This window comes from Bemisia tabaci, chromosome 1, assembly GCF_918797505.1.
Source record: "Bemisia tabaci chromosome 1, PGI_BMITA_v3".
Taxonomy (NCBI): Eukaryota; Metazoa; Arthropoda; class Insecta; order Hemiptera; family Aleyrodidae; genus Bemisia; species Bemisia tabaci.
In genome coordinates, this window is record NC_092793.1 from 58,977,367 (window position 1) to 59,004,394 (window position 27,028).

Consider the following 27,028-nt stretch of genomic DNA (forward strand, 5'->3'; position numbering starts at 1 on the left):
CTTTCTATCTTAGAGGGCAGGCGTGAAAAAGTGTACTGTTTCTATTCAAACACCAAAACGACTTCGATTCAAGCAACAAAATTACCGAGTGAATTTCGTTACTCGATCTGTTCTCATTTCATTGTGGTCATTGAGGATGAACGATACTGAGAACAAAGTTATGGTACGGTTTACTTCATGCAAAATGTTGCTAATATTCTCAGCTGCAATACCAAAAAGAAAATAAAATAAAATTGTATGTATGAAATATTTCATGACAAACAGGGTTGTGTTTGACGATAAAATTAGAGAGCATTAATCGGATCAGTCTGACTGGACTTCATGTCGCCTATACCTCTTTTGATTTGTATAGTCATGAAAACTATGAGACGTGATGCTTAGTAAACCTCTAAGGATGTTTGTGTTAGTAATACTTTAATGAAAGAAAGAGGAAATTGGCGTATAATAGTGCAACTTTATTCTTAGCAGATTCTGTATGCATAAAAGCGGATAAACTACAGAAACTGTAAAACTTGTGAACGTTCCTTCATTCTTACAATGGACCACTAGACAAGGTACGAATTTCAGCATTCTGATACATGTTTCTTAGCTAAAATTTCACGTAGAACACGATGCGCACATAGAAAATTACCGAAATTAACTCCTTACTAAGATATTTGATGATTCTTGATGTGTGAATTCAAACCACCCGCTCATTAAAACTCAATGCTCTACGTGATTCACATCGCGCGCTAAACGTTATCATGACAATCTCTGCGATGTAAAAATCTGGCAACCTCAATCTTGACACTTTGGCTCAGCTGTAGCAAATAGCGTATGGTTTGAACAACACATGGTGGGAAATGAACATTGCTCAATTAAGAAGCTTGCTGAAACCGTTGTAGTGCGCGAGTTGACTAACGTAGAGCTTTGAGTTTCTTGTGAGCGGGCAGTTCAAATTCCTCGTATCCAATGTAAAATAAAAACGTTGATATCTTCGTTAGGAGTTAGTTTCAGTAATTTTCGTTGTGTGAATCGTGTTTTACGTGAAATTCTGGTTAAGAAGCATGTATCAGATTGCTTAAATTCGTACCTTGTCTAGTGGTCCATTAGTTGAACATGACCAAAGAAGCAGAAAAATCCGCCAAAATTCTCATCACTGTTGCTTCACTTAGCATTTGTGATATTTTTCCCTGCAGACATCTCTGTGACGGTTAGCTTTTTTCGCGACATCAAAGGCCTCTGAAGTATTTTATGATGTAAAAAACCAAAATTTCTAATTGTGGAAGAATTTGACGGATCGGGCAAAAATGACACTTGCAATACAAATACACTAAGAAACAACAGTCTTAAAGTTACCATATCAGTGGTTTTTCATGCGAGTTCTTAGAAAATAAGTAATAACCAAAGGTATTCTTACGTCTACGTTGGTAATTTTATCCCTACAGTGGTAAAATTGTCACTCAATGGTAAAAATACTACTATTATGGGTTATGATGGCCACGATTTATTAAGAGCTCCCACAAAACACCACCAATATGGTAATTCTAACCAGAGTTTTTTCCCGTGCACTTTCTCGTGGAGGGGAAAGCTATCATGTTTTATTCCGTCAGTCTACAGATACAATTGATTATTTCCAAGATACTTGACAAAAAAAAAGAAAGAAAAAAAAGGAGAAAAGCGTTTTTTCTGAGCCTCATTGGACGTGGTCTCGCCACGGAAGTGGCACGTTCATGTTGGCGTGGTAACACGCTGGAAGAGCTCTCTCGCTGCCACTGCGGCTGCGGTAAATGGAATTTTAATTATTCATGAGTAGGCTGTAATTGAGCTTGTAGTCACTTTAAGAGTTCTTTAGAGACCTTTGATAGTCTGTCATCCACGCTGGAATCTAAACCGCTTTCCTGTTGCTACCCAGTTTTCCCCCTTTTACACCGAATAAAAAACAAGTATAAAAAAAAGTAGGAAAAAGAAGGCCAAGCTAGAGTCTCCGCGTAAAGAGAGTGTTGCCGTTTCGATCCTTTCAACACGCATAAAAGGTACCATTGTCTGATCAATCGGCACGCGAAACAGAGAGGTAGAGTTTGTTAGATGATATAGGCATTTTCAATTAATTGTGGTGGTTTCCCAATCATTTAGGTTACTAACCCACATGTTGCGGTGCTACCCCCAACGCCTTGTCCACACGGGCGCAGTTTGAACGATTCTGCGAACTGAGGGTTCCAGGAACAAGTTAGGTTCCCGAAGTTCCTCAACCCGCGGTTGTGTGGACGAGGCCCAACTTGAGTTGCAGCGCTATGCCCCAATTGATTCGAAAGGTCTTTATCATCCAACAAATTGGGACAGTACAACATTTTTAGGGGATAGCCCCTAACACTTCCCCTAGTGCAGTATTAAAGTATGCATTCTGCATTGCAGTATTGATCGAGGGAAAGATGATCGGGAAAACTCCGTATGAGTCTTCGAGCATTGCCAAATTTACTTTAATATACAACAAAATTCTTGAGAAAATTGTTCAATGAATTGAATTTTAATTAGATGATTTTACTTGCAATTCAATCGTAAGTGTGTCTTAAAACTTACTGGAAAAATACTCATATTTGTTCTCAAAAATCAATATTAGAATAGAGAAAATGTTGCAACGTCCGAATGTTCATACGGCGATCTCCTTAGCATGGCATCATAGGTAGCCCATCCGTTCCCAATGCTGAATCAAGGTAAACATAGCAGATGGCGACGAAGACTCAGACGTTATGAGAATTTTCTCATCTCAAACTTCTGGAATAAGTTCTGATTCAACTTTGATGGGTACATTTTGGCGGGAGTCACACTTTCACTGTACTACTTGTTCTACCCGCGATAATACACATTTCTCGTAATTAGCTTTGTTCCTATGTAGGTCTCTGAAAGCTTGACAAAAAATCTAAAACTGATGAACCAATCAGATAGCGGCATAGACAAGGTTTGCCAGACCAGGGTTAGTAATTCTCATTGAGATAACCGAAAATGTCTTTAAATTAACAATGTCGTCTGTTTTAATGTCTCTTTGAAATGACATAAATACCGTTCGAAACAAGGAAATTTTTTGTTTACGAAAATTATTAATTAAAATTTCTATTGATCTGACAAAATTTGTCTCCGTGCACAACTGGAAGTATGTAAATCATTTCCTAAACAATTACTATATCGACGGCGAAACTACCGGACCATGTTTCTCGTTTGCGGCGGTGTTTAGAAATCTTCGCTCCCATTTCATTTTTGTAAAGGAGATGCTTGTCAAAAATCAACAAACCAGTACCATTCCTTGAAGCATTCACAGATTTTTCTTCATACATAGAAGAAAAATCATGGAAGTTTTTAAGAATTGACGTTGAGTAATTTTCCATCTACGATATAAAGTGTGATAGGAAGCTTGCAACGTCGCAAACCGAGATTCGTGGTTTGGCAGCTTCAAAGTTGAAATACGTGTTTATAAATATTGACATTGGTTTGATACCAAAGACGTAAATGACGTCGTTTGTATATGATCTACCATTCATTTGATCTGTGTTAAAAATTGTCGTTAGTATCTTGTCCAAGAGTTGATTTCCGAACGTCCTGTTGTGTGATACGTAAGATTTTGAAGAAAGAACTTTTTTTTCTGGTTGTAGTTTCAGGGGTGTAATAACCCATTAGCGATCCTTTATTACAAAATGTAGTTCAAGCATCCCCTCAAAAATGCCCATCCACTAATTGTTGCCACACGTTGTGTTTTGTGTTATGTGAACCCTCTATGGCATTAATTAATTGTAGATTTCAGGTTCTGGGGGGCACGGATCTATTTTGCAGCTTGCATAAAAAACATACGGCACCCAATTTTTGGCAAAATTTAAAATTTTTAGGAGATAGGTTTTCAAAACAAGAAAAAACTGATTACAATATGCAAAATTTGCCACAAAGGAAAGATTCAATTTTTAAACACCCGAAAAATAAAATGTTACAAATTATTAACACTCTGTCATACGGAGGGTTAAATGGACCGCGTTGAACAGAAAGGAACCAAGCCACATCAGCTATTGCCAAATTTAATTGGGCAATTTAATTTCTTACATGAAAACGGTTTTGCGGATTTCCGTGCAAATTGTAGTGAAAATTCTCCATAATTTGCGAAGCAAATTCCTTAAAAATTTCAAAGGAATCCGCACAAACGTTCTCTTGTAAAAACATTGTATTGCCCAGTTAAATTTGGCAATAGCTGATGTGGATTGGTTCCTTCCTGTTAAACGCGGTCCAAATTTTTTAAACCATAACGGCGGCTGATTTAAAGGTTCCGGTATCTATAGAAAGTGGCCAGACTAAATTGTATGAAAGTGCGAATTGAAGACCTCAGTTTACTCCTAAGGACGCTCCGTTCGAGTGGGATGGCGAAAAGCGGAGGAGAGCAGAGAAGAACTCGGACAGATAATTTCAAGAATAAGCAATAGAGGGAGGAGAAAAGGCTGAAAGGCACGTAGATTTCGGGAGTGAGGTCCCCGGGGGGACTTTTAAAGAGGCTATCGCTCAAATCCACCGCTGGCGAGGTGAGAGCCCTCTGTTTTCTTTGGAAGCCGAGCATCTTTTCTCAGCTGATTGCGCCTTCAGGTCGTGCTCTTAGCTCGTCCCCCTCTGCTCGAATTGTAGATTTCAAGCACGGCTCTACGTATTGATAACTGGTGAAAGGTGGTGTTTTTTTCGGTTAGGTGCGCCGAAATTTGATCCTGAACTCGAGTTCTCCCCGAACTGCGACCCTATTCGGACAAACTCGGGCTTTCTAAACCCGAAAAGAAGAAGAGACAGATTAGGAAGAAGAGGAGAGTAAGGAGAATGATGGAGGAGAAATAGAAAGGAGTTAAAATGAATGATTGGGTTTAGATTTTAGATTTAAACAGATTTATTTAGGTTGGCAACAATAGGATCGAACGGCTTTCTTTTCCTTGTTGCCAGCTTAACACTTACACTATTGACCGAATAATATGAAATCCAAAAGGGTTCAACTTAAAGACTGCACATTTCTATATTTACCATGATTGGACTTGAAAACAAAGAGAAAAAGAGGAGAAAAAAGACGAATGTATAATGTTTCCTCTTCATCGTTGTTTCTCTTCTCCTTTCCATTTTTTTCCCTCTCTACTCCTCTGCTTCTTCCTCCTCCTTTTTTATTTTTATATCCGTTCTCCTTCCTCTTTTTCTTCCTCTTTTTCTTCCTCTTTCCTTCTTTCTCCTCTTATTATTCTTTTTATTTTTCCTCCTTTCGCTATCTCCTTTCTCTTCTTTTTCTTTTCCTGCTACTTTCTCGTCGTTCTCTTCTTAATTTCCTTCCTCTGCTTAGGAAGTTATTTTTGTTCCTCCTTTTCATTTCCTTCTCTTTCCTTTTCCTTCTCTTTCCTTTTCATTCCCTCTCTTTACGCTCCCTTTTTTTCATCTTACTTTTCATCCTGTTCTTCTATTTCCTTGGATTTCTAATTCATCTTTATTTGATGTATATTAGGAGTCGTGAGACCCGAATCTGTCAGCACCTTGAGTTAGTGTTGCGTCACAGCCTTGCATTTTTGGCTTTGAAGGTGACGCGATGCAACCGCGACGTGGCAACGAATGGTAAGTTTTCAAAGGGACTCCTAGGGAGGACAGGTGGATCACGACTAGTCGGCACAGTTGATGCTACGATCCCCCGAGGAAATAAAGACATTACGCCCCCGAATAGAACGCATTTCCTTTATTTACCACACAGATCTCTAGAATAGGGCTCCCCTGAGTTCTTCCGGGGAGTTTTCACACGTCGGGAGAGTCCTTTAACTTTCACTACAGAGTTGCCGTTGCCGTTGGTTCTATACTCAAATGCTGCAGAGGGAGGGAAAGCGTGAGAGGAATGAGAAACCGCTGGGACTTTAAAATGGACCCATAGCGCCTCTAAGAACGATTTCGTAGTCCATCGATCAATTACTAATCTCTATATTTTACGCCTATTTTTCTTCTTCTTTTTCTTTTTCAAAACATCAATGAAAATCGCACGCCATGCTACACTATCTTGCTGTGGAAAAACGCCTTGATGAAAATCGACTGTTGCAACATTTTTACGTACATAAGACTAGTTACAAGTATTTTTCATTGAAATTTTCAAATACGTTAGAGAAGGATAGGAATAATATTTTTTGAAAAATTCAAAAAATTATGTGCCTCCGTGTTGCAGAAAATCCGTGTTTTACCGAAGGGGACCTGAGAATATTCGATTAATGCTCATGGTGCTGATTTTTTACCTTCCTCCCCCTTTTTATCCGTGTAAGGTACCGTGTGACAACCTTCCACGTCCCAATTGATTTAACGCCCCTAAATAGAAATACACAACGAAAGCCTGAATATGACAAAGACAATATTCCAGAGAGCGTGAAAAATATCTAAAAAAAATTTTTTTGACCAAAAAATGCACTTTTTTCAAAATGAGGATCTTACATAAGACTGAGCATAACCTCTCTCGCCCCCCATATGGTGAAAGCTCAAAATCCCTCCGCCCTCCTCAAGTAACTTAGGCCTTATCCACACGAGCGCGGTTCGCGGAACTTAGTTCGAGGAACTTGTTTCCTGAACAAGTTTTAGCTGAGCTAAAAACTTATTCCTCCAAAACCCGGAACTTCCCTGTACACCGAGCCTCTACATATGTTTCTTATTTTGATGTGAATTTGCTTGTTTTTGTTTTTTACGTCCTTTACATGTCTTGAAATTTATTTTTGTTACTTTGGCGGCCGTAATAATCTATTATTTTGCAATAATTGTATAGTTTGATTGAAGTTCCGGTTCCAGTTCGGGCGAACTCGTGTGGACAGCATGCCTCGTTTTAAGGAACAAGTTCCGGGAACTGAACAGTTCGTCGAATAAGTTCCCCGAACCCCGCTCGTGTGGACAGGGCCTAATGCTTGCCCCTTGGTGGAATTTTGAAGGAAACTTACCTAAGCTTACCTAAAAACCGGTATTTTTACCGTTTTTTCCAGGTAAGAATACCACTTTTATTGGTTATCAATTCCCGGTAACTTTGCCATTCCATCTCGGTAACTCTACCACAGTCGATAAAAAATATTGGCATTTTTACCAAGGTCCAGTAAAATTACCGAGAAAGTTCAATAATTTTACTGAAATTTCTCCGTAAAATTACCAATTCCATAAATGGCAATTTTACCAAGAAAAAACTGGGATCAAATAGAACCCTGAATTCTTGGTAATTTTACCCTTTTCTTAGTAAATACACCGAGATTTTTTTTTCAGTGTTCAGCTCGAGGATTCGGTCGTTACTTACGGTTCTCATTGGTAGTACGGTACGGAGCTCAAGGCGATGAAACTTAAGGGAAGGAGCAGACGGTGACGTCTAAGAAACCGCACACTGGAAAAAAAAAGAATCTTTTTGCCGCCAAGAAGTATTTCTTCTTAAATCAAGAATTTTGCTGGTTGATATAAGCTACTTTTTTGCTTGACCCAAGCATTATTTTTCTTGAATCAAGAAAAAGTCAGCTTAAAGCAAGATAAAGCAAATTCTTGGCGGCAAATTCAAGAATTATCATGCTCGATCCAAGCTACTTTTTTTTTCAGTGCATAAAAACAAAGGAAGGTCACTCTCCACTGCGCTAGAGTCCCTTTATACTGAGAGTCAAGACAACACCCTTCATGGAGTCACAAACGGGAATAAAGATTACAGAAATTGAACGTTTTTCGTAATCTTTGATCGGCCCATTCTCGAATTCCTTTCTTCGTTCCTTCCCTTATTCCGTTTGTTCCTTGCCGAACCCGTAATTCCCCGCTCCATTCCAGATTATAATCTTTGCAATCGATGAAACTGTAATCTTTATTCCCGTTTGTGACACTGTGGAGGCCTAAAATACGGGAACCAATCAGAAATGGATTCAAATTGTCTTGACTCTCAGTATAAAGGGACTCTACACTGCGCCACTCCTTGTTTTTTACAAGCTCGCGAGTGGCGCTACGGAGCTGGTGCAGTGAGGAAGACACATAGTTCCGAGTTTTATGATCGAGCAGCGACAAGCGCGGCGCCACATGCTACATTCTGACGGAAATGTAAGGAGGCTTCCCGCCTCGATTCGCGCGGTAATATCGTTCTTTATATTTGGCACTCTTTCGTCCTCTTTAGCGTTGGCAAGAAAAAAACCTATAACCCGGAAAAACGAGCGTAATCAGGATCCAAAATTAGCCATGTTTCAGCGGAAGAAGAACCTTCACTCCCGTCTTGCGGAGGAACGCCGCCGTAAGAGACCACGGAAGTTGCCAATTTTTTCAATAGAAAGCGAATTTTCCGGAAAACTTTTGAATTTCCTCCAAATTGTTCAAAGTGTTCGCGTGATTCTCCTCTAAATTTAATCTAATGTAGTCGAAATTTGTTTGTTTTCCCCCGCGAAATGGTGTGGATCCAGCATCATTTCTTCACCTTCTTACATACAGTTTGGGCCACTTTCTAGTTTTTTTTTCTTTTTCTTTTTTTTCTTTTTTCTTTCATTTTTAGTCGAAAATTGAACGGAAATATACAGAATGGTCAAAGAATTCCACGTCATCCCCGTAACTTCTGAAAAAATTGAGTTAGAAACTTGGACTTTTTTAAGTGCTCATTGGTTTATAGAAAATATACTCCCAAAAGTTTTGCGAAGCCACCCTACAGAAACAAGCGACTCGTTTTTTGTGTGTATGATGTGAATATATTTCATTTAGATCATACTAATAGACTTTTAGTGGTCTTATAACGAACAATATATATTTATACAGAGATTCTTCTCTTTCGGTTAATACGGCTGGAAAAAACTGAGCCTTTTCGGACAGAAACAATTAGAAATCATCGGTTCAACAAAATTAACTCTACAAGTAAAATAATCAAGAATCGTATGAACGCAAACACTCCGAGGTATGTACTCATCGTTAACTGGTCTGAAAGAAAATAGAGTCCAGAGGATGGGACGTGGAACGACCAGAGGGGCAAAGCCCCCTTCATTTACGAGAGTGCGAAAAACATGGAATTCGGCTTAAATTGCATGTTTTTGACTATTACCGTTTCAAAATGGCAGTCAATCATAGTCATACAAATATAAATTTTATCCGGCTATAATTTTGGATTGGTCATAGTTAGTAACCTCTGATTTTCAATATGAGGTTCCTATAAGAGGTCCCGATACGTATTTACATCACTCGACGAGGGGTATGAAAAACAATATTCTCAACTCATGAGCAGTCCTTCTGAATCAAATTTTTACTCTTGAAAACTCTCACAACTAAACAAAAAAACTTTGTACAAAAATCAGAGGCCTTTAGTCATTTTACTAACCCTCATGAAGTTGAAATTTGCAAAACTTTGATCGACCATCAAAGGTTGAAACCTTTAAATTCATGCAGGTCCATACCCTCTCCTCAGGGTTGGGAGCACTTCCGGAATGTCGAGTCTACAACTCAATTTTTTCAAAACTTACAGGGTTGGTGCGAGACTTATGGATCACCCTGTGCATATTACCTTCCTAAAAACAAATAAGTAACTAGGGGAAATTTGGCAACATTCAAATCTTCATTCGGCGCGCTTTTTCTGAGCGCGGCATAAAGATGTAAGGCTACATACGCACATTTCATGTTTGCGCCGTGTCGTAGTGTGTAAACAAGCAGCTCTCAAAACTGGGAAATGATTCGGAATGCTCTCGTCGGATGACTGGGATTCAGAGCCAATTAAACGATTCACAGCTAAGTTTACACTTCGAATGCCAAATTGTATGTGACTAAACCATTCTATCACACGATATAAGTTAGGGGTGTGAAAATGTGAACGGGACATCCGTTATTTTTGTCGCACACGCTGACGATGAACGCAAAAGATAAAAACTAAATGAAGTTTCTCCAAGCCGAATAAATGTATTCTACAGGAAGCGTTTATAAAATCTGGACAGAGATGGCATCTCAGCCGTAATTCTTAGGATTCATTATAAAGGTGGTTTACTCGTTAATGAACAAATCTTGCCAGAGAGCAGCTTCCTCCTTTTTTTGAAAATACGTAAGTTATCTTGTATTTCCATAATAGGGGCTAGGGGCCGTCCCTAAATTACGTCACGCACTTTTTCGGCATTTTTACCCCCCCCCCCCCTTTGTAACGCTGTTTTGACGTAGGTCCATATCCTTTAACACGTGAAAACAAAATGTCGCGTAACGCTGTCCTCCACCCCCCCCCTCTCTAGAGCGTTACGTAATTTACGGACGGCCCCTTAATAAATATTTATCCTTTTAAAAAGGACTAAATGATCTTAAGTGTTTCCTCTAAAACGACATTGGGTTTTTTTTTTTTCTTCGTGCAAACGCCTGGTAGGCCCTAAGCGTATGCTGCCATTAAGAAGTAGGCCTACGGTCATGCGACGACCTGACCCCACGAAGGGGTCAGACTTTTCTCAGATCGATCACGAGAGAGAGGGCAGCCGGCACAGGCACTAATCAAAGACCCAAAGCGCGAATCTCAGCCGAGCCACGAGCCACGGGGCACAGGGACGGATTGGGGGGGGGGGGAGTTGAGAGGGGGGCGGCAAGTGTCGCGGCCGGAATGAAAAACAAAGTTCGTTAAGCTATTAAAAAAATCCGCGAGCGGAACTTGCAGCGTTGTCACATTTCCTCTCGGATGCGTTGTCGTGGTTGAGGAATAGTTGTAAAAATAGACCGAGGAGACCCGGCAACGTCTCCGACAGTTGGACAGCCTCAATTGGACGCATTCACATTGAAAAGAACTATCCTCGTTGTGGCCTGGGCCCTGAGACCCATAAGGATACACGCATGCCGCGGCTCACGCGACGGGAGAGATGCTCCCTTCGGATTTAAATACGTCCAATTGTCATTTCCTGTCCGGGCAAGAGCTGGAGCAGCGGCGGGTGCAGAGATTTCCAGGCTGTTTGTCTTCCGTGGTCCGTCCCACGGAAGAATCTCGGTCATGTGAATCAACGGACTATAATTTTGAAACGGCTGACTAATATTTAAAACCCGGAATGTTTTCAAGCAAATTCGGATTATCTGAACTGATACACTGAGAAAAAACTATGATTATAATTACCATATTAGTGGTGGTCATAACCAATTCTTACATGGACTTATATTCGATGGTAAAACTGCAAAAATGCGTATACCGGTTGCGGTGTTTGAAAATCTCCGCTCCTATTTTATTTTTTAAAAGGAAATCGAACCAACATCGTGGCTTAAAATTTTCACAGAATATTCTTCACATAGAGAAGAAAAATATCCGAAGTGCTCAATAAATGACGTTAAGTGGTTTTCCATATGAAAAATAAAGTATGACAGGAAGTCTGAACGCCGCAAACCGATATACGCATTTCTGCACTGGAAAAAAAAACACATTGGATCTAGAGTCCAGACTCTTAAAAACATTGACAAGAAAAAATACTCTTGATTCAATCGGATTTTTGCTTGAATCAAAACAAAATCCGCTTAAATTAAGAGGCTTGGTTCTTGATTTAAGCTAGATTCTAATTGAATCAAGAGTACTTTTTTTTGTCGATGTTTTTAAGAGTCTGGACTCTAGATCCAATGTGTTCTTTTTCCAGTGTGCAGTTTTACCATCGAACGTGACTTATAAGGGTGGGAGGGGCCAAAATGCCTCATGTAATACTTGATCTCCTCCGAGACTAGACCGAAATGGCGTCCTTGCATGACGCCCGGTGAATTTAAAATTTCTATCACGAACCCTTCCTCGCGCTAACCTTCAATTTTTTTCATGTTGTTACGAGCGAATCGAGAGAGCGTGGTGGGCAACAAATAAACTTGAGCATCGGTTGAAACAAATGAGACTACAGGAGCAGTCTACCGCGGATTGGTCGAATCCCGTGGGCTACACCAGTGCGGCATGTGCTACGCTTCGCTGAACCTGAAAATGGGAAAAAGAGGCGAAGATGCAAAGTTGTTGAGAGCTCTTCTCTCGCGAGAAATGATTGCAAAATCTTGCATTACCCGCTCAATTTGGCAACAATATTAGGGTCGGCGAGCGGTAGGCCGCTGGCGATACATTTAAGTAGTGCGGTTTGCGAGGCTACGCGTTTGTAGGCGCATCTCAAAAATGGACAGCACTTCGTGGCAGCCTTTTCAGAGGGTTCGTGATTCCCTTCCAGCGGGGAGAGAGAAAGGCGCAGGGGTTAATGTGCTGATCTTTATATTCGTTCGAATTCATTTCATCCTTTTTAGAAGGCCGTCGGCGCGCAGGGCAAGCACCTTATAGATTTATTACCCTCATTTTTACGCATGGGTATGTGAGATGGAGCGTGCGGCGAACTGAGTAAACAAATGAGTTTATTAAGAACTCAAATCATGAAAATTTTGAAAGCACTCACTGAGATCATTTTCGCTTGAGATGATATTGGATGGTGTATTCGTACCGAGTGGAATAAAAAAAAAATAAAAATAAATGAAAGATGAATAATCATTACTTAAACATTATATCATTAAGGGACTGCAGAGTGCACCCCAGCCCAGCATCTTCAAGAGTCATTTTGAGCATTTTATGTGTAGATGTTCAACAGCATTAAGATCGCGGTGTGTTTATATCGTATCATAGAATGAAATTAATAAAATTGTGTATTTCATCCGTAAACTACACTAACATACAGAAAACAAATATACGATTAAAAGTAAAATCAAATTATGAAATCAAGGTCTAAACTAAACAAAAATAAATAAATAAAATAAAATAATAAGAGATAAAAATGAAAAATGAACTGATTCAACAAAATCACAGATCAAATAAATTTAAAAGCAAAATGGTGAAAAAATGCGTGGAATTATTGAAATAAAATAAATACGCACACACTTAAATCAAATTAAAGTGCTTCAAAGATTCAAAGTGATCCCTGCACGGTTAACTACAAGAGTATCATCGATATTATGACCCGCATCCTCCCTTGGTCTGAGAATTTTCTACATGAGGGTTTTATTTTATTTAAATTTGAATTTAAATTGATCTAACTCTGATTTTATTTGCATGAGTCTTTCGCTGTTTCGATAAGGAATATTTCGTTTGACTATTGGTTTCAATCGCGAGCAGCTCAGATAGTGCCAAGTCAAATTTGGCAACCGCAGCACGCGAGCGTCGGGGCGTAACGACCCAAATCGGCTGGAAAAAAAGAAACAAATTCGAGAAGAAGAGTAAACATTTAAACACCAGGCAGGGATTTACTGTCGATTTTTCTTTAGTGAGGGCTGCAAATCTCTCCCCCATTGCGGTCGTATCGCTTTACGGCCATTTTTCTTTAATCCTGGATTTGGAGTTAACACTAGGATGATTTTTTGAGCGCCCCTCACACAAACTCGGTGCTCCGAGTCAGCGTGCTCAGGATTCGGAGCGAATTCAATTCAAGCCGAAGTTGCATGGAGCGCGAAACATTCTCTTCTCGATTCAGGATCAAATCCAAGTCCAATGGGCTGATTGTTGAAATTGTTAGACAAAGCGATAGACAGAGAGGGCAAAAAGGATATGGAGGGATCATACGGTGGAAGCGGGTGGGTGCGATGGACAAAGGACGTGGGTAATAGACTAACTAACGGCAACCCACGAGAGACCCTATAGACAGTCCATCAGTTTCTCCCTTAGTCTATAGCACCAATGTCACCCAATTCAACCAATGAGATTGCTCCAAACTCCTTATGTCTTCTCTGTCTATCGCTTTGTCTATCAATTTTACCAATCAGCCCTCAGCTCGTGGTTAGCCGACTTTTGTACCGAACGTGTCTGAATGTGCGAATGTAGGCTTTCCGAATTCACTCACCAATGTCACAAAAGCATGTTAATTTTTCCCCAAAAAATTTGTTATCGACATAGATCGATATCGATCGACTCCAGCTGATTATTCAAATGATACCGAGAGGAACTAGCCCGCAAGAGCGACGAGAATCATATGTCACCCAAAAGATGGCCGCACCATAACTGAACCTGGGAATGAATGGACGGGGTTACCCCATAAAATTGTGGTACTACCCCAATTTGTTGGATGATATGGACATTTCTAATTAATTATGGTAGTACCGCAACTCAAGTTAGGGTAGTACCGCAACATTTGGGTTGGTTATACCTAATTTATTAGGGTATTACCATAATTCATTAGGGTGCTACTATCATTAATTGGGGTGCTATACTATCATTAATTGGGGGTACTACTGCAATTAATTGGAAATGCCCAAATCATGCAACAACCTCGTGCTTTTTTTCCCGTGCAGGTCCCTATCCTTTAACACGTAATTTATGAACGGCCCCTTGGCGTTCGCAATAATGAGGAGTTGCAGGATGAGGCCGGCAACGTTTCGCTCGTATGAAGGCTGGCAGCAAACCAATCAAGCAATAAGAATTATCGTTGCTGGTCCTTCGTAAGCGACCATGGAAATTCTCTCCGGGGTACAACCGGGCTTACATCGTCGTGGCTTCATTATTCTACGCTGCCGCCGCCACCGCCCTGACATCGGCCACCCCAGCCTGGGCGGCTCATCAGCAACAGGTCCCCCGCTCGCCCGCCCGCCCGCTCGACAAAACCCGCCCCCCATGACCCAGACGCATCATCGACATTCACATTCCGTGGACTCACTCCTGGGTGGTGGAGGGAGGGGGTGGTAAGCGGAGTTTCCAGCGGCGCGGCGTCGAGGCGCTCAAGACGGCGCGGCGCCCAACTGCCACTATCTCAACCCCCAACGCCCTTGCCGGCTCGTGCAAGACGCTCGTCTCATCTAGAGCCCCTTTATACTGAGAATAAAGACAGTGCGAATCTATTTCTGATTGTTTCCCGTATTTTAGGCCCTTCACAGTGTCACAAACGGGAATAAAGCTTATATTTTCACCAATTCTGCCGTGCTAAGGAAGAACGCCGTGTGAACCTTTAGGCGTTGCCAAATTTCCTCTGACAAATCACTAATTTTCGGGAAAATTTTTGAATATTTGTCTGCCGATTTCTCAGATAATTTTGTACGCAATTTGATCTACAGTGTCTGAAAATTTCGAGGAAAAATATTCACTATTTTTCTCCAACTTAAAACTCTTTACGCCTGCTCGCCAAGTGTTACACAAGCAATCACTTAACGGGTTGAGATTTCTACCGTATAACTCCTCGAACGGTCCATAAAACATCAAGAATTTCCTTTGATGAAATATGAAATTTCAGGAAATTCTTGAGGACGTTAATTGTTCTGCTAATTTTTTAGTAAGTTTTAATCTCATTTTAATCCAAACCATCCGAAAATTTTGAGTCATAACCTTCTTCAAACATAAAAGGATCCTAGACTAGTGCTTCCCAAATAATCTATGAGGCACCAAAGCTAGGAAAAATTAATGCTTAGTAATGGTAAATGATATAATAATTGTAAAGTATAAATCTTTGTATGATTACTGGTTTTTCGTAGTTTTGCTTTTCATTTAGAATAGTGTGGATATAACAATATTCTACCATACTGTCATGTATTGTAGTGAGCGCACTCCTCCCCCCATCATAAAAAGTATAAATATCCCATTGCAGTAATTCATTGTTCTGCCGTGCCGAGGAAGAACGCTATAAGAGCCTTTAGAGCCATAAGAGCCTTAATTTTATTCGCAATCAGATTTGAAGTAGCTGAAAATTTTGAGTGAAAATATTCATAACTCATCTTATAAAAGAACAAATAATCGGATGAGCTTTGGCAACTCCCGAATATTCATACGGCGTTTTTTCCATATTACGGCAGTGTTGGTTTCGGGACTGAGGACGTTCTAGGATACACCCTGCGGAACGTTATGCGATTTTGCTGCGGTTTCTGAGCTCATTTTGTCCGCAGACCTCTCACAAAATTCATGACTCTTCTTGCAAAAAATAGAAAATACTGGGATGCATTGAAATATTATCATTTTTCAATACATTCAACGTGTCCGTTCTACAATTTTAACACGAGAATATATCCTAAATTTACACCTCCCGAAAAAAATGATCATTCAAGCTCATTCAGGATCGTTCGATTTCAATGATCCTGAATGAGTTTGAATGATTCTTCAATGAGCATCAATGATCCCGAATGAGCTTGAATGCGCTGACTCGTTGGATCATTCAACTTGAATGATCCGGATCGTTCAAGTCGAACGATCCGGATCTTTGACCCAATGCGCTTGAATACGCTGGCCCATTGGATCATTCAACTTGAATCTGCCAACTGGTTGGATCGTTCAATTTGAATGTGCCGACTTGTTGGATCGTTCAACTTGTATGATCAGGATCATTCAATTTGAATGATTCAATTAATCGGCTTATTCAAACTCATTGGGCCAATGATCAGGCTTATCGTAGCTGAATCATTAAGAGCATTAAAATTGAACGGCCCAACATGCTAGCTCATTCAAGCTTATTAGGTCAACGATCCAGATTATTAAAGTTGAATAAGCCACTACTATGCCAGCGTCTGATTGGGTCACTTGGATAATTTTTACCTCCCACTATTCTACATTAATATAATTTTGCTATGTAACTTTAATAAATACTCAATCGGGTCAAACTCTGGGACCTACCACAATGATATGATCACTTCAGCAGATTCGGATATTCAAGTATCGGTCTGATGAGAATCTATTATAAAGAAATTGTAAGAAGTATAGACGCAAATGCACATGGGTAGCCATTTTCACTTCGCAGTTTTTCTTCGACAGAAAAATGAAGGAATAAGGGAAAAGTTCAAAAACACTGACTCGCCAGAAATTTCATCCAATTCCTTTTGAAGTAAGCTCATCATCCGCTCTATTAGAGTAACAGTGTGAATGTACCTTCAATAAAAGTAGATATTTTTGCTACAAACTATCTCCCACATGCTGTCAAGAATTCAAACCACAAAACAGTCATGATGGGAGAGGCTCGTAGCTTTGCCACCGAGTTGCAAAGCTGCTCTGCCGTGCTAAGAAAGAACGCCATATTAGCCTTCAGACGTTGCTAAGTTTCCTCCGATAAAAACCAAATTTACTGGGAAAATTGCGAATATTACTTTCCAAAATTTTTAGACAATTTTGTACGCAATTTAATCTAAAATATCTGAACTTTTCTAGAAAAAAAAATACATGCTTTATCCAGGGAAATTTGGCAACTCTCGGATGTTCATCCGGCGTTCTTCCTTAGCACGGCAATGCTGCAGGGATACTTTCCATCGACAACTGAAGAATTTAACTAGAAAGAAACATATAAAAATAACAGCATAACCAAAAAAAATGTTGAATTGAAGAATAAACCGCGCGTTTAGAATTGCATGAGCGATGTCGCTGTTACTCTGATTTAAAAGAAAGATACCAGCAAAAATTATATTGGGATACAGGGGTATAAAATTGGCTTTGTCTCTGAAATAATTAATTTACCTTAGATTGTGCTTTGAAGTGATACAAGGCAGTAGGTAATTACAAATTTGTGCTTGAGTGTTTGTTCAAATGAAGTGTCATCGATGGAGAGAATTTTATTGAAGTAAAATTGTGTCCTCGGACCATAAAGTAGTGCATTTGATGACTGGAGCACAACTCACAGGTATAAGGTAACATCATACTGATAACTTGTTAAACGGTCAAGGGAAAAAACAATAAATAGAATTTAAAGCGACATAGAAGAGAAATTACAGACAGAGGATTTCAATTTTCGAGGAAAGTAGGCCTCTCACCATAGCTTTTCTGAAAATTCTTAGTAAGCTTAGCTAATGACAGTAAAAAACAAAAAGAGCCGTATGATAATATAAAAAAAAAGAGACGAGAAATTGACATAATCATAGCAACCCTTAAGGGACAGGAGGATGGGAAAAATATTTCCAGTAAGTGGCTACGCCGTTACTTTCCCCGCCTCCCACCATCGTTTGCTGCGTGAAGAAAACAAAAAAGATGACGGTGAGCCAAGGAGAGGAAATTCCACCCCCGAACCTGAAAAGGGCCGAGGGGTCGCGGTATTCGCACTTGGTCTGATCAGTGCTTGCTGCTGCGTATCATTAGGTGTCGCCGCTCAGATTTTCGTCTGTGTTGCTTTAAATTTCTAGTGTATTTATTGTTTTTTCGCTGGACTGTTTAACAAGTTGATCAGTATTACACTTACCCTTGTATTGTGAGTTGTGCTCCAGCCATCAAATCACTCTTTTGATCCGAGACACCTCAATTTTACTTCAATATTTTTCTCCATCGATTACGCTTCATTTGAAGAAAAACACGCAAGCACAAAATTGTAATTACTATTGCTTATTCACTTCAAAGCACAATCTAAGGTAAATTAATTATTTCAGAGTCAAAGCCAATTTTATACCCCAGTATTCCCAATGTAATTTTTGCTTGTTTCTTTCTTTTTAATCAGAGTACAACAGCGGACATCGCTTATGCATTCTAAACGCGCGGTTATTCTTCAATTCAACATTTTCTGGTTTTATGCTGTTTAATTTAATATGTCCATAATTAGTTAATTTTTCAGTATGGTGTCGATGGAAAAAGCATCCCGCAGCGCTCTGCAACTCGGCGGCAAAGCGTACGAGCCTCTCCCACCAATGATGTTGTGTGGTTGAATTCTTGACAGGTGTGGAGATGTTTGTAGCAAAAATGTTCACCTTCAAACTACTTTTATTATAGTACCTACATTCACACTGTTGCTGTAATAGGGCAGGAGGGATGAGCTTACTTCTGGAGTGAATTGGATAAATTCTGGTGTGTCTGTTGTTTTCTTAACTTATCCTATCTTCATATGTTTTTTTGGTTTTTTCCCCTTCATTTTACAGTTGAAAAAAACTGCAACGTGAGAATGGATACCCATGTACTTTGCTTCTACTATACTATTTACAATCTTTTTATAATAGATTCTCATCAGACCGAGACCTAGATCTCATGGAAATAACGTTCAGGAGAATTCATGCAGGCTGGGATTCACGATACCAGGATCATTCAAGGCTAGTTGGGATTCAACGTCAGGATCGTTTCAAGTCGGTTGAAATTTCAACGATCAGGAATCATTTTCAAGCTCGTGAAAATTCAACCGATCAGGATCATTCAAACTCGTAGGAATCAATGATCACGATCATTAGCCTTGTGAATCCAATGATCCGGATCATTCAAGCTCGATGGTATTTACAATGATACGGATCATTACAAGCTCGTTGAAATCCAATATGATCGGATCATCAAGCTCGTTGAAAATCCAATGATCCGGATCATTCAAGCTCGTGAAATCCCATGATCCGGATCATTCAAGCTCGTTGAATCCAATGAATACGGATCATTACGCTCGTGAATCCATGATCGGATCATAAGCTCGACGGAAATCCAATGATCGGATCATTCAAGCTCGATGAAATCCAATGATCGGATCATTTCACAGCCGTTGAAATCAATGATCGGATCATTCAAGCTCGTTCAAATCCAATGATCGGATCATCAAGCTCGTTCAAATCCAATGATCCGGGATCATTCAAGCTCATTGAAAATTCAATGATAGGATATTCAGTCATTCGGGGCGCATTAAATTCAATGATCAAGTGACCGAATGGATCATTCAAATTTGAATGAGCTGACGAAAAACTCATTCAAATTGAATGATCCGATCGTTATTTTTAATGAGCTTGAATGATCCATTTTTTTCTCCGGGCTGTATTCTGTCTGGGGGTCCATTTAGACCGTGACCCCCATCTACACCCCCCGCACGTATCAAATCAGGGAGGGGGATCAATGTCATCCATCGGGTCGGCATGGATGGGGTGGGTTGGGGTGGGAGTAGGGAGTGGAAGGGATTGGGAAGAGTACCCGAACCCAGACCAAGCACAGAATCAATATTTTATTTCCGCTTTGTTTTTCGCCACATCAACAGATTGCTCCCTTCCATTGGCTCCTAGTCAGGTGGTGGGGGAGGAGAGAAACGTCGTCTAAAAACGTTTCGACGCAGCCATAAATAATGGATGCATATTTTGTGTATCACATATACTCAAAATTTCCGCTTCTCGGAGAATGCACCGGTAGTTCAATCCATTCAGACGGAAAAAGCCGTCTCTTAGTCCACATTTGAATTAAAAAGCTCCTGGGTCAAGTTCGGGAGATCTGACTACTGCTTTGTCTTAAATGACGTCATTTTTAACGCACTTGCTGCTCGTAGCTTGCAAGTGGGGCAAATTTTTCTGCGTTTGCAAAGATCAACTTAAAACGGTTGAATAATTCTTTACGACTTGATGGACTATGCCTATTGCCTAGGATAGTTGTGGCTTTACGACTGGTAAAATAATAACTTAATTTGGGGAAAGGCTGCAAAAAGGGGAACAAATCAAAAAATAAACCCGGATCGTTTCGGAACAGTCACAATTTATCAACCGGAAAACAAAAATTAAATAAAAATGAGCCGTCGATTCGCTGTTACAGTGAGACCGATATACCGAGGCTTCTGCAGCCTTTCCCCAAATTGAGTTGTTATATTATTATGTGTTTTGGGCTGATTAAGTTGTTCTTCATTCTTTACGACTAGTTCGAATCCCACAAAAGTAGAGACAACCTCAAGAGTTCTATCAACAACCATACTGCATTATAACAACCTCCTTATTTCAGAGCGCTTTATTTTCAGACGCTTGTAGCTCAAGAAAGACATTGAGTCAGTGCTTGTGATCCTGCATCCGTGTGCCGGCTGAATTCAAAAACATGTCATAAAACGTGCCACATAATGGAAAATCCGATACGTAAACCCAATTGGATTTACGTCCGATCCAAAAGTCAATTTGAAAAATATATTTTCGCCTGAAGTCTGACAATAGAGTTTGGCATATTCATCAAACTTCATGAGAACATCCTTTACTAAGTTGCCAAATCCATTGAATAAAAACGTATCGTTGAGTGTGTTTCAATGCGATGATTTAGGAATTTTCGAAAATTTGGCAGCGGTTGTCACCTTTCCACTTAAATTTTAATTATCAAGTTCTGATGCTTGGAAAGCCTCGAGGCTCTGCGAGAGGGCTTTCTCCTTTTTAATTTTTCCTCCTCGATATCCGGTTTCACGGTTGCGTCAAGTGTTGATTTAATTCGATAGGGTTTCCCTCGTTTCCGCGTTGAGTTCTTAGATGTCATGATCCGCACGTTCAAAGGAGCTACCGTGAGCTTTGAAATTTATGTTATTGTTCTGGAAAATTTTAAAGAGCTATAGACCGATCCGTGAATATCGTTTACGATTTTCGATCGAAAAAGAAAACTTTTTTTCTTTTTTTCTCTGAATCAAAGTACGAATATTACTCTTGGACTATGGACGCGGAAATCTCTCAGCATAAAATTCACGGTGACATTCCCTCCAATATTATCATGCAATAAATAAAAGCGAAGGAAATATAAAGTGACATTTTTTGAAAATATTATACACAATAGAAGAAATGTTAAGTACGCGCATTGCCGCTCAGAGGTATCCTCACACTGTGCCATTGAACACAATACCCGTTTCATGTTGCGGGAGAAGAGATATATAAAATGAAGAAAAGAAAATTCTATGAAAAATTTCATCTCACTTGAATGCGAATAGGAAATGTTCCTGCGACCCTGCGTGTTTGTCTAAATATTGTGAAAAAAACGTATCGAATAGAACCAGCGCCTTCTCGCAGAATAACATTGTCATTTTTCACGATAATATCCCTACATCCAGCAACAACAGTCAGTTACTGAATCGCTATCGTTCTCGACCGACAGAGCCCTACTTTCGCGATACTTTTAATCGAATAAATTCATTCGATAACGTATTGATAATCGAGGCGCTGACGATGCGATTCGAGGAATCCTCCACGTTTCGGCAACACTAAATCAAGGATCCGCGTTTTGTTGAAGCGCACCCGCAAGCAATAAAATTGTAACTATCGATTCCAGCGTTGCCAATTTGCCTGAAAATCCAGAACGAAATTTACCTTAATTCCTACAAAAGGAAACATGTCCCTTTTCAGGTGAGCCCTAAAATGTTTGGGCTCTCCTGGAGTTGAGAGCTTATCAGGGAATGAATACTTTTTTAATAGGAATATGGGTTCTAATTTATGACTACCTCTCTCAGTTTCCGAAGGTTTGGCAACTGGTGGTTCTTCCTTCCATCAAGCTCGTCTGCTGAGCAGAAAAATGAGGTGATAAGCTTCATTCAGCTGATATTATTTATATACTGTGTTGCATCCATTGCTTAACGCTCGGAGGGAAATCATTTCTCTTTATAAACGCGATCCTTCATGATAAAAGAACGAGGAGAGTGTGCGTCGTTGGGAGAAGGAGCCGGGCATCTTGCGCGAATTTCTATTCCATTTCGCTTCATTTGAATGATGGCAATGATTAATCTCTCGCTCCATTGTCTAAAAACGCGTTGTCTTCGCTAGCGGAACCTGTAGGGCAGTAAACAAGATCCGGAATGGAGCACTCTTGCTCTTCTTAGTGCGAGCACAGGCTACGAAAATTTTGCGAACCGATACCTGTACAAATGGTCAACATTTGAAATTTCTATCCTCCGTTTGATGGATATGACGTCATTTGAAGGGTGGAAATTCAAAATCTGGTCTGCGCCATCAGGATCGGGTGTTGCTCACGTTAAGTAGCTTCTCATCTCATTGAAGGATAATGTAATAGCCTCAGAAAAACAATGCTCGTCGCAGGGCCGGATTTACCTACTTGCCGCCCATGGGCCGCCTGTATTTTTCCGCCCTCTTCTCATTCGTTAAGTTAACGTGCCAGTGGGGGAGGGGTGTATGAGACGAGACGCGTTTACTCGTGTTGGACACATTTTTTGTGAAAGCCCTGTCAACACGAATAAAAGTTCACGGAACTTTACGCAAAATTTAAATTCCGTAAACCCATCCCTGTTTGGACAAGGCCTTTCGTTTATAACAAACGAACGAAAAAATTATGAAAAAACAAACATAAATGTGGTTTAATAATTTTAACTTCCGCCGCTGCGCCGACCGCACTGTGTTTGGCGCAATGCTTGAAGTATTCATGCAGTCTTGTAGGCGCTATACGTATCACGCCGACCGCTGCTGACCGCACTTTTGACGCAATGCGTGAAGTATTCATGCAGTCTTGTAGGCGCTATGCGTTTCATGCTGACCGCCGCGCCGAGGGCTTCTCCTTTTCATCTCAGTCCTCGTTATCATTGTTCTCTAAGCCGATGAGGTGCCTATTACGATGAGATGAATACACAACTCCTCTATGATTCTCTGTATCTCTTATTTTCTTCGGAGCTGAGTAATGAAATTTTTGTCGGGTGGATTCATCGAATTTCGTTCAAAAATTATTCCAAACGTTGGAAATCAGAAAATCCATGAAAACCTGAAAGTTGACCGATTAGAGAGCGGCAATTTTTTGCAGTGAAAGGATTTAGATGCCAATAATATCTTTGCATAGGTATTCTGTTATTAGAGTGCTATACAACTAACGGAAACTCCTACAATTAACGGAAATCTCTGAAGAAGTGAGAAAAGCGAAAGTGCCTTCAATTTTGATCATGCAACACGCACATCCATGGAACACAAATAGTTGCATTAACTTATCTTAGTTAACTCAGTAGTCTTTGTAAAGCGGAAGGGCCTCCAATTTTGAATACGCAACATTATTCTAATAAAACTCGTTTCATATTGAGAAATATAATGTAGAAAAATAAAAAAATTTAATCGTTAAACTTATTCACGTAGTTACATTAAATTGCTCTGATACTGTTCAGTTTCGTTCAAAATATCGCGAATGATCGGTCAGAAATTGGTCAGTGGGAGACGTTCGTCAATTAGCGTATAGGTTCCACTTAAAATTGACGACTGGCCGTAATTTTCAGACTTTTGAGCGGCCTGTCCACGAAATGGCTGCCCAGTTCACGGAATGGGCAAGAACACCGCACTGCTGACTGGGCACAACTTTTGCCCAGTCTCCGGACTGGGGAATTTCACCGACGGGGTGTAACAAATGTATCGCACAAGATAGTTTTGAAATTTCCGAGAAAATACCCGGATCCGTAAGAACGTTCTGCTAAGCAGCAAAACTGCATAAGAAAAATTCGGAAACAATTTGAATGATTTTAGTGAGCCTAGAAGAAATTATTGGATGACACATTTCCTGTTTTATATTGCTGGTCTACGACGAAAAAACAAGCGTTAGGTAATGCGGGTTTGGTTCAGAGGGGCTGTATACGATCAAAACATTTTTAAGGGATTGAGGGCTCAACCTTTCGAGATGTCAGCTCCGATGGTATCACGGATACAGTTCAACTGCAGAACATACTTTCAAGAAAAAAATCATTCTCACAACCCCAAATATTGAGTTGAAAAGTTCCTCAGAAGCAGAATGAAAAGTGTCACCTTCGTCACATTTTGAAATCCAATCCGATTCCAACTGTCGTCCTCTCGCCACACGGGAGCAACTTCAATTTGGGATGAGTCTGATCATTCATGTAACAACACGTTTTCCGGGGCTAAAAATTGGACGGATTTCTGTCAAACGAAACTATGTGCATTAAGACATGAGCCCTGAGACCCATGAGAATATGTGCATAACAGGGCTCACGTCATAATGCACACAGTTCTGTTTGGCAGAAATACGTCCGATTCAGTATCGCCCTTACGCGAGAGGAGCGACAATATTCCGGGGAAAACAATTTCTAGTGATCTTTATATCCCAGTTACCCTTCGTTTTCTTGTTACGTTCCACGAGAACGAAAGAGAGCCTTCGGGGAAATTAACCTCCCCTCCGCTCCCCCCCCCCCCCCCGCCACCGTTCCACCCTGAGTGCTTAATTGTATCAAGTATACAGCAGAGATTCCATTCAACATCCGGGGAAGTTGCCGTATTAACAAGCTTTAGTTGAAAACAGCTCTCACCGCGGGGGCCCCCATGATTGCTGTTAGGAGCCTCGAGTGTTGTTGAAGAATACACATGAAAGGAAACTCGAGTCGATTTACTCCTGAATTAAAAAATTTCAGTAACGCGAGTGGAATTTATTTATAAACGATTGAAGCAGACTGAAAATATCAGGAAAGCGATCAAAACAAATGATTTTTCAAAAATAGTTCAGTTTGGCTCGTTCTCTCAGTCATTTCCGGTAAAAAATGTTTCTTAGAGTGAAATAAAGTTTTTACCTATTCTTTGAAGTACTTAAGTGATAACTCGTGAGACCTCTTGGCAGTTCTTTCTCTTATTCTGAATCCTTAAATCTTACATACAAAAAAGGTACTTCTACACCCAAAAACGTTAATTTCTGATATCTAGATGATAGATAACTTTGATTGATTTTAAAATAATTTTTTAAAATACTTGAAATTTGTTTTTAAAATTAATTTTAAAATACTTTAAATTTGTTTTTAAAATAAATTTTAAAAATACTTTGAATTTGATTTTAAAATAAATTTTAAAAATACTTTAAATTTGTTTTTAATATAAAGTTTAAAAAAAAAAAGAAGAATTAAAAACATATGGCTATCTTCATTATTTTCCTCCCCGTCAAGACTTTGGTTATTCACTACCTTTGACAAAATTTGAGATTTAAAAATTCCAAATGTGGAGGATTCTGTTTCCACTAATTGAAGCATTTTTTGGTAAAGGGCGTATAAGACTCCAAATGCTGCTAAGAGTGTGTAACGTGGTTCTCTAGTTGTAAGTAACTTATCCAAAAGTTCTGCTGTGAATTTTTCCCTGAATCTGCTCCGAGTTTTTCTCAATATCGTAGGGAAGTAAGTCGACTGTGAATGAATTTCATCCGCCACAAACGCAATAAAAAATTGCACAAGCATTACAAGCCTCATACACTCTTTCACCGAAAAAGTCCTCAATTATACCCATCCAGAGGAATCGAAACCCCGGTCCAGAACGACTCAAAATCGAGATACTGAAAAAAATACGCCAGTGTGGCCTGAATAGCTGAATGATGATGTTTTACCCTTCTCCACGGCTCGGAGAAAAACTCGGGTTTCCTTGCCTCATTGAGCGCGTACCGGCCGTGCACCACAAGTAAAACCATGGCATGATTAATACCGTATCCTTTTGTGCGGTCATCGATTTTCCATCCCCTCTCCTCGCTTTTGCATACTTACAAGTTCAACCCTGAATATCGGCAACAAGCAAAGCTCAGCGTTAAGGCGGGAGGCTGTGAAAAATTCCCCATTAACTTCGCATCCTCCGTCAAACTTGCTCGAAATTAATGAACGAGCCGGCGGCGGGGTGGGGGGAGGAAGGAGGGGGAGGGGGAGAGGAGAGAAGGATAGAAGCTGAGTTCCGTTGAAACGAATCCTTCAACTCGGGCCCGCACCCGCACTTCCGTCGGCAGCGAAATTGAAAGAGTCAGAAAACTCGACGAGCCCGAAGCGTAAACTTCCCCGATTGACACGACATGAAATATCGAGTGATCTTGAGTCCGTCCTCAGCTACTTAGGCTGTGGGAAAAAAGCGCGGTCCTCTCAGGGATTCGCTATAATTGGAATTTAAAGTAAACTGGGGAGACTCGTCATCTTGGATGGAGCGAGATACCGTCACGGTGAGAAACGCATTTACGATACAGCTTCAAGTGTTACGTAAGCTACTTACGTCTGAGCTTTGTCTCGTAAGGTATTTAAAGGGCCCAATGCGTAAGCATGTCACTAAAAAATCATACCATATAACGTAACATACGCTTCCGCAAGGAGTTAGACCGCCAGCCGGTTAGGGGGCGTAGCCTCCCAGTAAAAAAAAGTCGTGTTCAGTTCACTCAGTAGTATCCACTTAAGCACGAAATTCATCAAATTTCAGACACCTGCAAATTCTCTATTGTTAGGAATTTTCTCATTTCCAGCTTTTCCATATAAAATCCTAACATTTTTGCTCAAGGTTACTTTCTATTATTTTGAACAAAACGATACATGGAACCATTATCAAATACGATCTATTGGAGACACTAGGTGATTTTGGAGGATCCGCGGAGGAGTTGAGGTAGCCGGAATCGGGAAACCACCAAGCCGGAGCGGGGAGTCGATCAGGTGAAGCGTGAGCCAGACAAACTATGGTGACGGCAGGGACGGCAGGGTGAATGGAAGAGGGACTCGACCGCAAACACGACTCGAGTTGAGGCGTGACT

The 27,028-nt window shown here is 40.3% G+C and overlaps 1 protein-coding gene across 1 annotated transcript in view; it reads right to left on the reverse strand.

The window, feature by feature from the left end:
* The window catches only part of dnc (phosphodiesterase dunce), a 774,040-nt gene that overhangs the window by 738,593 nt on the left and 8,419 nt on the right, over positions 1-27,028 (reverse strand). The gene's annotated exons all lie outside the window — the stretch shown is intronic.